Below are 12444 nucleotides of genomic sequence, written 5' to 3'. Positions count from 1 at the left end.
TTGGGTCTCATCCCATTAATGTCACCTTATAACCACACCTTCTGTTTACATAAACTCATTTTACTAGTTCTTATAATAAAGTAATTAAGACTTACAAATAGTATTTTGTCATATAGAAATATAAACCATTTAACCTTATTTCATTTCTTATATTTTATATTTGTTGTTTCTTTTATACTTTTTTTTACGTTTTCCTTGAGTCATGTATTTGGAGGTCAAATTTTTTATTCAGCTCTGACCTTTAGTCAGAAATTCATGAATGTCATCTATTTCATTTAATGCCCATTCCCCTCCCCTTAAAGCTTGTATTTAATTTTTCTGGGTAGGTGAGTCTTGGTTTTAAACCTACTTCCTTTGCTTTTCAGTATATCATATTCCAAGCCCTATGGTTTTTTTAATGTGGAAGGTGCCCAAATCCTGTGGTAATTCTGACTGTAGCTCCATGATATTTGAATTGTTACTTTTTGGCTGCTTACAATACTTTTTCCTTCATCTGTGAGTCCTGAAATATGGCTATGATGTTGCTGTGGAGTTTTTATTTTGGTATCTTTTAGGTGGTGATCCAGTGGATTCTTTCAATTTCGATTTTGCCCTTGGTTCTAATGTTTCAGGGAAATTTTCTTTGATAATTTCTTTAAAAAAATATTGTCTAGTCTTAGGGAGACATTGGAGTTTATTAAGTAGGTATAAGGTTTACTTAGATTTCAACAAAAAAATTCAGGAATTTCACTCATGTTATAATTTCTACAAAGTGGAGGAATTTAGGCTGGATTGTTGAATAATCCTTTATATTTAAATTTTAAAGACTAGATCTAAAAAAATTTTCATTAAGGGTCAAATGTCAAATATATATATCTAGTTAAATGCTCCAGGGATTCACCTTGAGGCCTGTGTGATTTAAGGATTTTACATTAATGTTACAACAATTTCCAACAATTTAACATTAGTGAAATGAATGAAGACAACTTTGTAGATGATGAAAACATAGGAAAGGTAGCAAAACCACTGGATAACAGAGTCAGGGTTAGAAAAAATCTCATTAGGCTAGAACAATGGGTTAAATTTAGTAAGATGCAATTTGACAAGGATAATGTGAATTTTTACACTTGGGTTAAGAAATATCAACCTTCAAAACTGTTCATATTCTTTGAACCAGCAGTCCTACTTTTTGTGAGATTAAAAAGCAAATAGCCTTTGAAGCTCAAAGAAATGAAGCAAGGTCCCACATATACTAAAGTATAGTTTGAAAAACTTGTTGTCATGGAAAGAAAGGAAAATAATTACCCATAAATTGGAGAATGGTTAAAAACAAACAAACCAAAACTCAGTATGGTATATGGACATAATTGAACTTTATTACGCCACAATAACGATTCTTATGAGGAGATATATAAACTAATTCAGGGACAAAGTAAGCAAAGTCAACAAGATAAGGACTATACAATAAGTATAATGTAAATGAAAACAACTCTAAAAGGTGGTCAAACTGTGGTTATAAATCACATCTCCTCCTGTTCTCAGTGGAATTTGTGAAAAGGACTATATTTAATGTTTTATATACTGTCAGACATGGTCATTGTGAATGTTTTGGGTTTTGCTTAAATTATTTTTTTTAATCAGAGAAATTTCTTTTTAGTTATTGGTTTTTTTTAAATGACATTTTATGGTCATTGTGAATGTTTAGTTTTGCTTGATTTTTTTTGTTATTCTTTAATAATATTTTATTTTTTCCCATTACACATAAATAATTTTTAATATCACTTTTTAACTTTTGAGTTCAAAATTTCTTTCCCCCTTCTCTTCCCCCATTCCTGAAAGAATAAGCAATTTGATACTGGATTATAAATATGCAAATCATGTAAAATGAATTTCCATATTCATTATGTTGTAAAAGAAGATATAGGCCAGAACAAGGAAAAAAAGAAAAAGAAAGAAAGCGAAAAAAATAGTATATTTCACTATGCATTCAGACTCTATCAATTCTTTCTCTGTATATGGATAGTGTTTGTCATTCATGAGTCCTTTGAAATTATCTTTGATAGTTATATTGCTGAGAAGAGCTAATCATTCACAGTTGGTCATCATACAATATTGCTGTCACTGTGTGCAATGTTCTACTTGATCTGTTCACTTCACTTTGCAACATTTTAAGTCTTTCCAAGTTTTTCTTTCCTGAAATCAGCTTGCTTTTCACTTTTTATAGTACAATAATACTCCATTACAATTACCCTACCACAACTTGTTCAACCATTCTTCTGTTGATGGGCATCCCCTTATTTATAATTGCTGCCACAAAAAAGAGCTGATATAAATATTTTGTACAGATTTGACCGGCTTTCCCTTTTCAAAATTTCTTTGGAGAACAGACCTAGTAGTGATATTGCTGGAATCAAAGAGTATGCACAGTTTTGTTTTATTTTGTCATTTGGGTACAGTTCAAAATTGTTCCTCCAGAATAATTGAATTAGTTCACAACTTCACCAATAGGTTCATTAGTATCCCAATTTTCCCCACATATACTCCAACATTTATCATTTACTTTTTCTGACATATTAGACAATCTTAATCAAGGAAGTTTCAATGAAAAGTACACAGAATAAAGAGAATTACTGGTAAATAACAAAAAACAGTATTTTAATCAATCTTTTAAAAATACTTTAAAAATAATATAAAGATGAGTTTTAACCAAACAGCAATTGATCTAGAAAAACAAACCAACGATAACAACATTCTTTGGGGATTTAAGCTTTGGAGAGATAGGGGACAGCAAGGTGGCCGCAGTGGATAAGCACCGGCCCATGGAGTCAAGGAGGACCTGGTCACATCGGCCTCAGCTACTTAACACTTACTAGCTCTGTGACCTTAGGCAAGTCACTTGACCCCAATTGCCTCACAAAACAAAACAAACAAACAAACAAAAAAAAGATTTAGGAGATAAACTCATATTATCCAGCAGACAAACTATACTAAGGTATCTTAGGCTACTTTGAGAGAGGCATACTATACCGAATGACGTAGGTGATGAGCACACTGTACTAAATAAATATAGGTGGTACAGAGGATAGAGCACTGACCTAGGACTTTGGAAGATAGGAGTTTAAATATAGCCTCTGATACTTACTATTTGGGTGGCCCTTGGCAATTATCTAATTTTTACCTTACTCAATTTCCTCAACTGTAAGATAAGGATAATAATAACACCTACCTCACAAGGTTCTTGTAAAGATCATAAGGCAATATCTATAGAAAGTACTTAGCACAAAGCCGGCACACAGTAGGTGCTTAATAAACATTTATTCCTTTCCCAGGTCAACACATATCTATAATATATTGTTCAGATCTAGGTACCACAGTCTTCATATGCTGGTGACTATCCATAGAAAGGTGACTAGAATTGCGAAAGACTCCATGAAAATTCCATGTAAAAATTGATTGAATTATGATAGGTTTTTTAACTTGCAGACAAGATTGCTCAAAGAAAACAAAGGAGCATCATATGGAAGAAGAATTAGTTAGACTTATTATATACCAAAGGGAAGAACACAGTAAAATAAATGGCAAGAATTAAAAAGGTAGAATCTGGCTTGTGGTAATAAAAGAAGGAAGTAAGGGGGAGAGGGAGGGAGGGAAGGAGGGAAGGAGGGAGGGAGGGACGAAGTGACAGAGAGGAAGGAAAAAAGGCAAAGCAAGGGTGAGACAAGGCAAGGCAAGCCAAGGGAAAGGAAGGCAAACCAAGAAAGAGAAGGAATAAGGGAGGTAAAAGTTTGGTAATTGGCACAGTGCCTGACACATAGTAGGTGTTTAATAAGTGTTTATTGACCTATAACAAACTAGTAGATTCCACTTAATTAAAGGATTTCAATAAAAAGTAGGCAACTATCTTTTGCAGATCTTTTTGAATGGATTGTTGGTTAGACAAGAATCAAGATTGAGGACTTTTTAAGTCCCTTCCAAACTTCAGATTCTTTGATTTCTTTCTTTATTTTTTCCTATGGAGAGAAGGGGATGGAGCAATTTCATTTTTTTCTTAAAGAAGCTAGCTGCTTCTTCCTCATATGAAAAGTAGTGGACAGATGCAAGTACTAGGGAGTACAGCAGTATCCAATTGAGAAAAGAGGCAATCTATACCTTAAATTTTATTCACTCTAGGGGCAGCTAGGTGGTGCAGTGGATAGAGCACTGGCCCTGGATTCAGGAGAATCTGAGTTCAAATCTGGCCTCAGACACTTGACACTTACCAGCTGTGTGACCATGGGCAAGTCACTTAACCCCAATTGCCTCACCAAAAAAAAAATTATTCCCTCATCCTACCCCAACCAGTGAGTACATGACTAGGTTCACAGTTTAATTAGTCTGCTTTTAACAAAAATTAGATGTCATGAAGCCTTTTAGAAAATATTTCAATTTATTCATCACTTTCTCTTTCTGTTCCTTCTCTGATTATGTATGTGCATGGATACCTTTCTACCTATAAAATAATACTAGAATTATTAAGTATATTTAAAATTAAAATAGTGTAAAATTTGATATTTAGAGCATTAATGACTTTTTTTTTTAAGTTAGAACTATAGTATTAGGAAAGTAAGAACCAGTCTGCCTCTAGGATAAAGGGCCTATTGTGGAACAACTTATCAAAGAACAGTCTGCTTTTCTTCTCCTTAAAATACACTATATCTCTTTGTGGTGGCAAAGAATTGGAAATTGAGGGAATGCCCATCAACTGTGGAATGGCTAAACAAGTTGTGGTAATGGAATACTATAGTGCTGTAAGAAACAATGTGGAGGAGAATTTTAGAGAAACTTGAAAGGATTTATATGAACCGATGTGGAGTGAGATGAGCAGAACCAGAAAAACATTGTACACAGTAACAGCACCATTGCTTGATGATCAACTGTGTTAGACTTTGCTCTTCTCAGCAGTCCAATGATCCAAAACAATTTCAAAGAACTCATGATAGAAAATGTTCTCCACATCCAGAAAAAAGAACTGTGGATCCTGAATGCAGATTGAACCATACCGTTTCTACATTTTGTTTTTCTTTTCTTTTCTTTTTTGAGGTTTTCCCCTTGTGTTCTGATTCTTCTTTCACGATATGACTAATGCAGAAATATGTTTAATGTGATTGTAAATATATAATCTACATCAGATTGCTTTCCATCTTGGGGAAGGGGGAGGGAAGGTAGGGTGGGAGAACAATTTAGAACTAAAAATCCTATGAAAACAAATGTTGAAAAGCATCTTTACATGTAACTGGAAAATAATAAAATACTTTTATGATCAAAACAAAAAAAATGGCAGCTTAGCCAATGACACCCAAAGAGAATGGCTCATCCTTTTGTTGTCCTTTATCCTATGGATATTAGCAAAAGACCTGAATATTATGGAATGCTCTTCATTGATTTCCTTTCTGCTTTACCTGGTATACACTATACCACATTTCTTAAAATCAAGCTCTCAATCTTACCAAAACAAAAACAGGGGCAGCTAGGTGGCGCAGTGGATAGAGCACCAGCCCTGGAGTCAGGAGTACCTGAGTTCAGATCCAGCCTTGGACACTTAACACTTACTAGCTGTGTGACCCTGGGCAAGTCACTTGACCCCAATTGCCTCACCAAAAAAAAACCAAAAACAAAAACAAACAAAACACTCTGGAGTATCCATTAAATAACCTGGGTTTTGCACATAATTGTAGAGGAATTTCAATGATAGCTTGGGTTAACTCCATGATACCCTGAAATTGCTGACAAAGGGAAGGACACAGGATAACTTTTTTTCATATTTTACCATTTCCTTTTCTGATATGTTGGCTAGGGACTGAGAATGTAATCATATTTCAAATGGTGATAGCAAAGACATTTCAGAAATTTTGAAGTTGTGGGGGGTAATAGCATTAATAATAATGTTTATATTTTAAGTTTTAAGTGATAGCTCAGAATAGTCAGGGCTCTTTTGGGAAAGCAGTTTTGATTGGAATTATAAAGTTAATATTTTTAAATCATACATTTTAGAACACCTTGTTAAAGCCAAATCAAAAAGTTGATTGTTTTCTTTCTCTGGCAATATTCAGTATGCAGTGAATATTTTGGCTCACCCCAGTTCTGAAAGAACAATAGTTCCCATCATGTCCTAAAAATGAATTGGTAGCCTCAGTGGACTGCAAAGTTAACTAGCTCATGAAGACTAAATGAGTAACTGACCTTGAAAGCCAAAGTTGCAAACTCCTGTTGAAGAGAGTTAAAAACTCTTTCAAAGAGTAACAAATTGAAGTTTCCAGAAAACTAAATGATAGCTGAGCCAAGTGAGTTAAATGGGTGTAACATCCTGTCTCAAGAACATGACAGAAGGCTCAGCCACTTTAGTACTATTTTGTCTAATGAATAACTAGATTTGGCAATGTCATATAACACAGTATTAATAAACAAAGACTTTGCTACTTAGTTTCCCCACTCTGCAATTGCTGCCTGTAGACATGTGACAGGATGACAGATTTAACATGTGTATTTTGCAATATACTTTCTTCTTCCTCATCTCTAATACCTGCCTTTCTTCATGTTTGAGTTATAGTTTCACCTTCTGCAAAAATCCATGACCAATTTTACTTAGTCTCAGTGCCTTCACTTCAAGAGTACTCATTATTTATCCTTTATGTTCCTTGTTTGGACATAATTTATTTCATGCCATCTTCCCATTAGAATGTAAGCTCCTTGATGGCAGGAAATGACTATCTTTTTTTTCTGCTTTTCTTTGTATCCTTGGTGTGGTGAGCACAGTGCCTGTAGTGTACTAGTACATAGAAGATACTTAATGAATTCTTATTGACTAACGCCTTCTCTGATTTATTGGTTTAGGGGTATGGGACAAGACAGAAATAATATTTCAGATAGTGACAGAAAAGACATTTCTGAAATTGTGAAGTCTTTTTAATAAAAACATTATTTCATTGCAACAAAGCCATAAATAATTTTGTATTACTGTATGTCAGCTTCTAAATTGTAAAATGAATGTGTTGGACTAGATGACCACAGAGGTATCTTTTAGTTTTATATTATCTGATATTACTTAGTTTTAAGCTGTCAAGGTATGAGATGCAGGTTCAATTCTGAGGACCAGCTTACTTTTGAGCAAAATGACTTATCAAAAGAAAGTTATCCATTAGGTTGCTAAGACAATTAGTATCATAGACCAAGAGCTGGAAGGACCTTCTTAGGCCATCCAATCTAACCATTTCATTTTACAAATGAGAAAAGTATCTCAAAGTGCACAAGTAACTTGTCCAAATTAGCCCAGTCCTCTTGTTGTGTAGATAAGGAAACCAACATGCAAGGAATTTCAGTGATTTGCTACAATTGACACAGGTAGTTTCAGAGGCAGAATTTGAGCCCAGGTTAAATTGGATCCAGAGTCAGTCTTCTTTCTTCTGTGCCACACTGACCCCCTTCCCTAACACAAAATCATTAATACTGTCTCCTAAGGCATGGAGGAGATGCAAGTGAGTGAAAAATGATGAAATCATGGAACTTCTGAAGTATTAATACATCAACGACTGAAGGCAGAGATTTCACAATGCAATGTGAAAATTGAGGAGACAAACAACACTTCCTTCAACCTAATACAGGTGCTAAGACAATTTCATTCTATTCTTTAATCACATTTGAATCCTTTAGACTCTCATCTGTACTTCTACAAAGATGTTGCTGTATCACTTGGTATGATTTGAAGATATGGACGAGTTATCTGAGTTTTAGATTTCTAATACTAAAGTAAAAATCTGATTCCAGTAGCCTTCCTACCTAAACCTTACCTATTTCACACACTGGTTCTCCTGGGATAACCTGCTCTGTCTGAAGAGATGGATTCACGTCCAACCACTGTACATCTCTGACGTTGACAATTCATCTCCCTATACCCTATCATATATTTTCCTGATAAGTATTTTGCAAATAACTTCCCTGCACTATTGGGTGTATATAATCTGGGAGGGTCACAGCTGCCTGAATCTATTCACCTAACTATTTACATATTCATACATTTAGTCTTTCAATGTCATCTCAGGAACACACATTAACTGCTTATTATGTGCAGGAAGCAAAAGGCAGTTCAAGCTTCTTCCTGAAATATAGGTCTACCTTTTTCGCTGTGATATTCTTCTGGTAATTCTCTATATCTACATACTGCTGAATGCCATGGTAACCAAATAATTACTGTTATGGGTCCCACAAAGAGATGCATGATGAGCATAAAGAGGCTTCAACATATTACCAATGAAAAAATATGTGCCAGAAATGGTGTCAAAGATATTAGCAAGGAGATATGCACTCTGAAAGGAAGTGTGCAGTTCAAATTTGGCCTCGGACATTTCCTAGCTGCATGACCCTGGCCAAGTTACAGAATGTGGATTCTGTAATTCATAACAGAATTAAGAGTCAAGAGGAAGAAGAGGACATGGTCTGGGGTGGGATTGATTGAAGCTTAATAGGGAAGGGGACAGTAGGGAGAGTAAATGAAAGGATGTTTTACTTTGGGAGTCATTTGTTTTGGGTCATAGAATTTAGATGAACAAAAGATAGGAATTTACTAGTTTTAGTACTGAGGGTTTAGGTTTTATAGAAAGAATAATGTAGATTTAGTAGGTGGGCTCCAAGATTCTTAATTAAATGTGTATGTCAGTTTGCTTTTTGCCCATGATGTCTACCAGAGAAATCTCCCTTAACTGATTAGAGTAGGGGAGTGGAAAGCTATAGCTCATAGAATGTAGAGAACACCAGTGGTGTGAGGAGGCTTTAATAGATCTTGTCTCTCTGGTATATCTCTCTCAGTTGATTATAACAGATTGGGATGGAAAACAGCCCCCATTTTTTCCAGTTCTCTCCTCTTAATCTATGAAAATCTTACCCATTTTTATATACCACCTCTTTTATACAGCCTTCCCCAACCAGTCAATCGAGTATGTATGCATGAATATATGTATGTATACTTGTATGTATATTTTTTTATATTTGGTGTATATTTTATACACCAAATGTTTTTCCCTATACCTGTCCTTATTCCCAATAATCCATTCTGTATAATAAAGAATTTTTTAAAAGAATTGAAGAGAAAATAATCAGCAAAACTTATCAATAAATCAAAGTTTAAAAATCTATGTAATATTCAATATCTGTGGACCTCCCACCTCAGCAAAGGAGTGGGATTAAATTATCAATAACTTCTTTTTGTCCATATTCAATAAGTATTTAAATGCTTACTGTGGGCCAAACACTATACAAAGCACTAAGATAACAAATAAAAAGCAAAGACAATCCCTCAATGAGTTTATTTTCTAATTGAGGAGAAAGTAGAAATAAATGAGTGCATTTAATAAGACAACTATAGAAGAGGTAGAAAGTTGCTTTAAAGAATCAAATAGCAGTTGTAGGAATTGCAGAAGGTGGGATTTAATACAAGTTTTATAGGAAGGCTTACAGAATTTTAATATTCTGATTCTCCAAAGACACTTGAAGGAAGTTAGGGCTTCTCAGAATTGGAGGATATGAGGGATAATATTTCAGATATGGAAGTACAGTCATTGTACAAGTTCTAGGGCACCTGTTATTCTGTAACAAAAATTGTACTGAAAAAATACATTAAAAGATAAATAACAGTATGAGGCAGCTGATGCTATTTTCTGAAATGACATAATGTCCTTGAGCCAATCTAGCAGGTCTCAACCTGTTTCTGTTACTCCACAGAGTCAAATGTTAGAAATTTAGGGACCCAAGTCGTCATTCAGTCTGACCTTTACTATTGTATATTCAATAAGTATTAATTAATAACCTTCCCCAATGAGGAAGAACCACTTCATATGATATCCCACTTCACTTAGGGGTGGCTCTAATTAAGAAGTATTTCAATATATCAACTCTAAATTTTCCTCTTGATAGCTTCTACTCCTTCCTTGATCCCAGTTCTGCCCTGTCCAACCAACCAGAAAGTCTAATCTCTTTCTTCACTACAAATCTTATTTTTCAATCTTGAGTATTTTATTTTTTCCAGTTACATGTAAAAACAGTTTTCAACATTCATTTTTATAAGATTTTATGTTCCAAATTTTATCCCTCACAAATCTTTCAGACTACTCTCATATCCCTACTAAGTATTCTCTAAAAAAACTGATCCTGAAATTAAAATTCAGCCTCAGCCACTTCTGAGCTATGTACTCTTAAGCAATTAATTTAATCTGTATTTTTCTCACTTTCCTCAATTTTAAAATGAAGATTAAAACTCTCAGAGTTATTGTGAGGGTTAAATGAGAAGCACCTAACACAGTGCCTGACACATAGTAGGAGTTACAAAAATATTTGTGCCTTCCCCTCTTTTTCGCATTCCACTTCTTTTAAATGATGCATAAAATCAAGATTTTTTTACCATTCCAGTTTCTCTTCTCTGGATATTCTCTCACTAAATGATGTCTTTAAAAAAATGGTTTCCTGAATTGGACAGACCTCCCCACCCCCATACTCCCTGACTTGTATTAAGTAGCCAGTGATGATTCAATTGATAATATGCTAAAAATTGAATATATTGAAATAAATTTATTTTCTAAAGTGGATTCCTTTGATTGTGACAAATAATTTCATGAGGGAAATGAATTGAGGATTGGCTTCACTCTGTTCTGGGAACTTATTTTTAGCTTTCAAAAAACCCCCAGTTTGTTCCCTTTTAATTTCAGGGAAAATATCAAACCTGTAAATGGATGTAATTCAAAGCCCAATTCTCTAAGAGTCTCAAGCTTTCAGCTTACAACCACAGTGCATGCATATTTTACCACTCAAATCAATTTCAGGTAATAACTTGCAACCATAATTGTACTGTGCTCAATAGAAAGTCAAGTGGATATAAGTTACATTTAAACTGAAATGTGAATTGCTTAGTTCTTCATATCTTTCAATTGAGTTCAACAAATATATTAATCACCTATCATGGACAAAGGTGCTTTAATAGGTATCAGGGATAAAAAGACAAAAAAAGACAAAGAAAAGTAGTCTTTGTCCTTAAGGATTCTATAGTTTATTTAAAAAAAAGGTTTACCTTATTGTATTTGACATTTTACATTTTGGAAATAAATATATTTTGTTTGTATATTGCATTTACAGATTACCTCCCCTTGGTGAAAAGTCTCTTGTGACAAAGTAAATGCATTAAGTAATAGTGATGATACAATGACTTCATATGAAATTTCATTCAATAGTCGATATGTATAGAACCTCCTTCACACAAATGCACATATATACTTACATCTCAATTTAAAAAATAATGAATTTATTATCTCTCCATCCCAGCCCTTTCTAGCATTGTTGGCAAAAGAAAAGAAAAAAAACATTTTCTTTTTTTCCTTACTGCAAGAGCTAGCATCTAGTACTTTATCAAGTAGAAGTGGTAAGAATGGACATACTTATTTCATCCTTGAATTTATTGGAAAGAATTCTAGTTTATCTCCATTTCAAATAATAGTTGCTCTTGGTGCAGATATACTATTTATCATTTTAAGGAATGGTCCATTTATTGCTTTTTTTCCTGGTGTTTTGTAATAGAAATGGGTGTTGTATTTTGTCAAAGCTTTTTCTACATACAGTTTTATATGATTTTATTATGAAAATGGCTAATTAAGTTTATAGTTTTCTTAATATTATAATAACCCTGTAATCCTGATATAAATCCAACCTGTCCATAGCATATAATCTTCATGCCTAGTTGTTTTATGTGCTTTGTTAACATTTTATTTTTTTTAAAAATTGCATCTATGTCCATTAGGGATGTTGTCCTAGAACATTCTTTGTCTATTTTGATTCTCCTGGTTTATGTATCAAGACAGTATCTGTATCATGGAATATAGGAAGATTTATTATTTTGCTAGGTTTTGCAAAACAAATGTGTAATATTGAAATTAATTGTTCTTTGATTATTTGATAGAGTCATTTTCTGATTATACTGGTCCTGGAGTTGTCCACCCTCCCCAACCTTAGAAATTTATGGCGTGTTTATATTCGTTTTTCTGAAATTTGGTTAATTTACATCTCTTTTGATTTTAATTTCATATTTTATATAATTGTAAATATTTGTTTGGTTAATCTAATTATTGTTTTTGTTGACAAGTATGTCTTCCATTTTATGGCTAATTTCATCCTATTTACATTTACAGTTAAGATAGTTAAATGCTAATTTGCTTTTATTCTACCCTTTTAAATATTTATTTTTTTTATTTCTCTTTGGCAGCTTATTTCACATTATTGCCATTTCCCACCTTTTAACCTTTTCTTCACTATTACCTCTCCATGCTTAAGGTTTGTTTTGCTTATGACCACTTACTTTCTGAATTCACAATCCCTCTTAAACCCCCTTTTCTATTTTTCATATTCCTATCTATATCCTTGTTGAGTTGACTGTATTTCTATACCAAACTCTAA

Source organism: Dromiciops gliroides, chromosome 2, assembly GCF_019393635.1.
Source record: "Dromiciops gliroides isolate mDroGli1 chromosome 2, mDroGli1.pri, whole genome shotgun sequence".
Taxonomy (NCBI): Eukaryota; Metazoa; Chordata; class Mammalia; order Microbiotheria; family Microbiotheriidae; genus Dromiciops; species Dromiciops gliroides.
The sequence above is the reverse complement of the archived record's forward strand: the minus strand, read 5'-3'. Positions refer to the sequence as shown.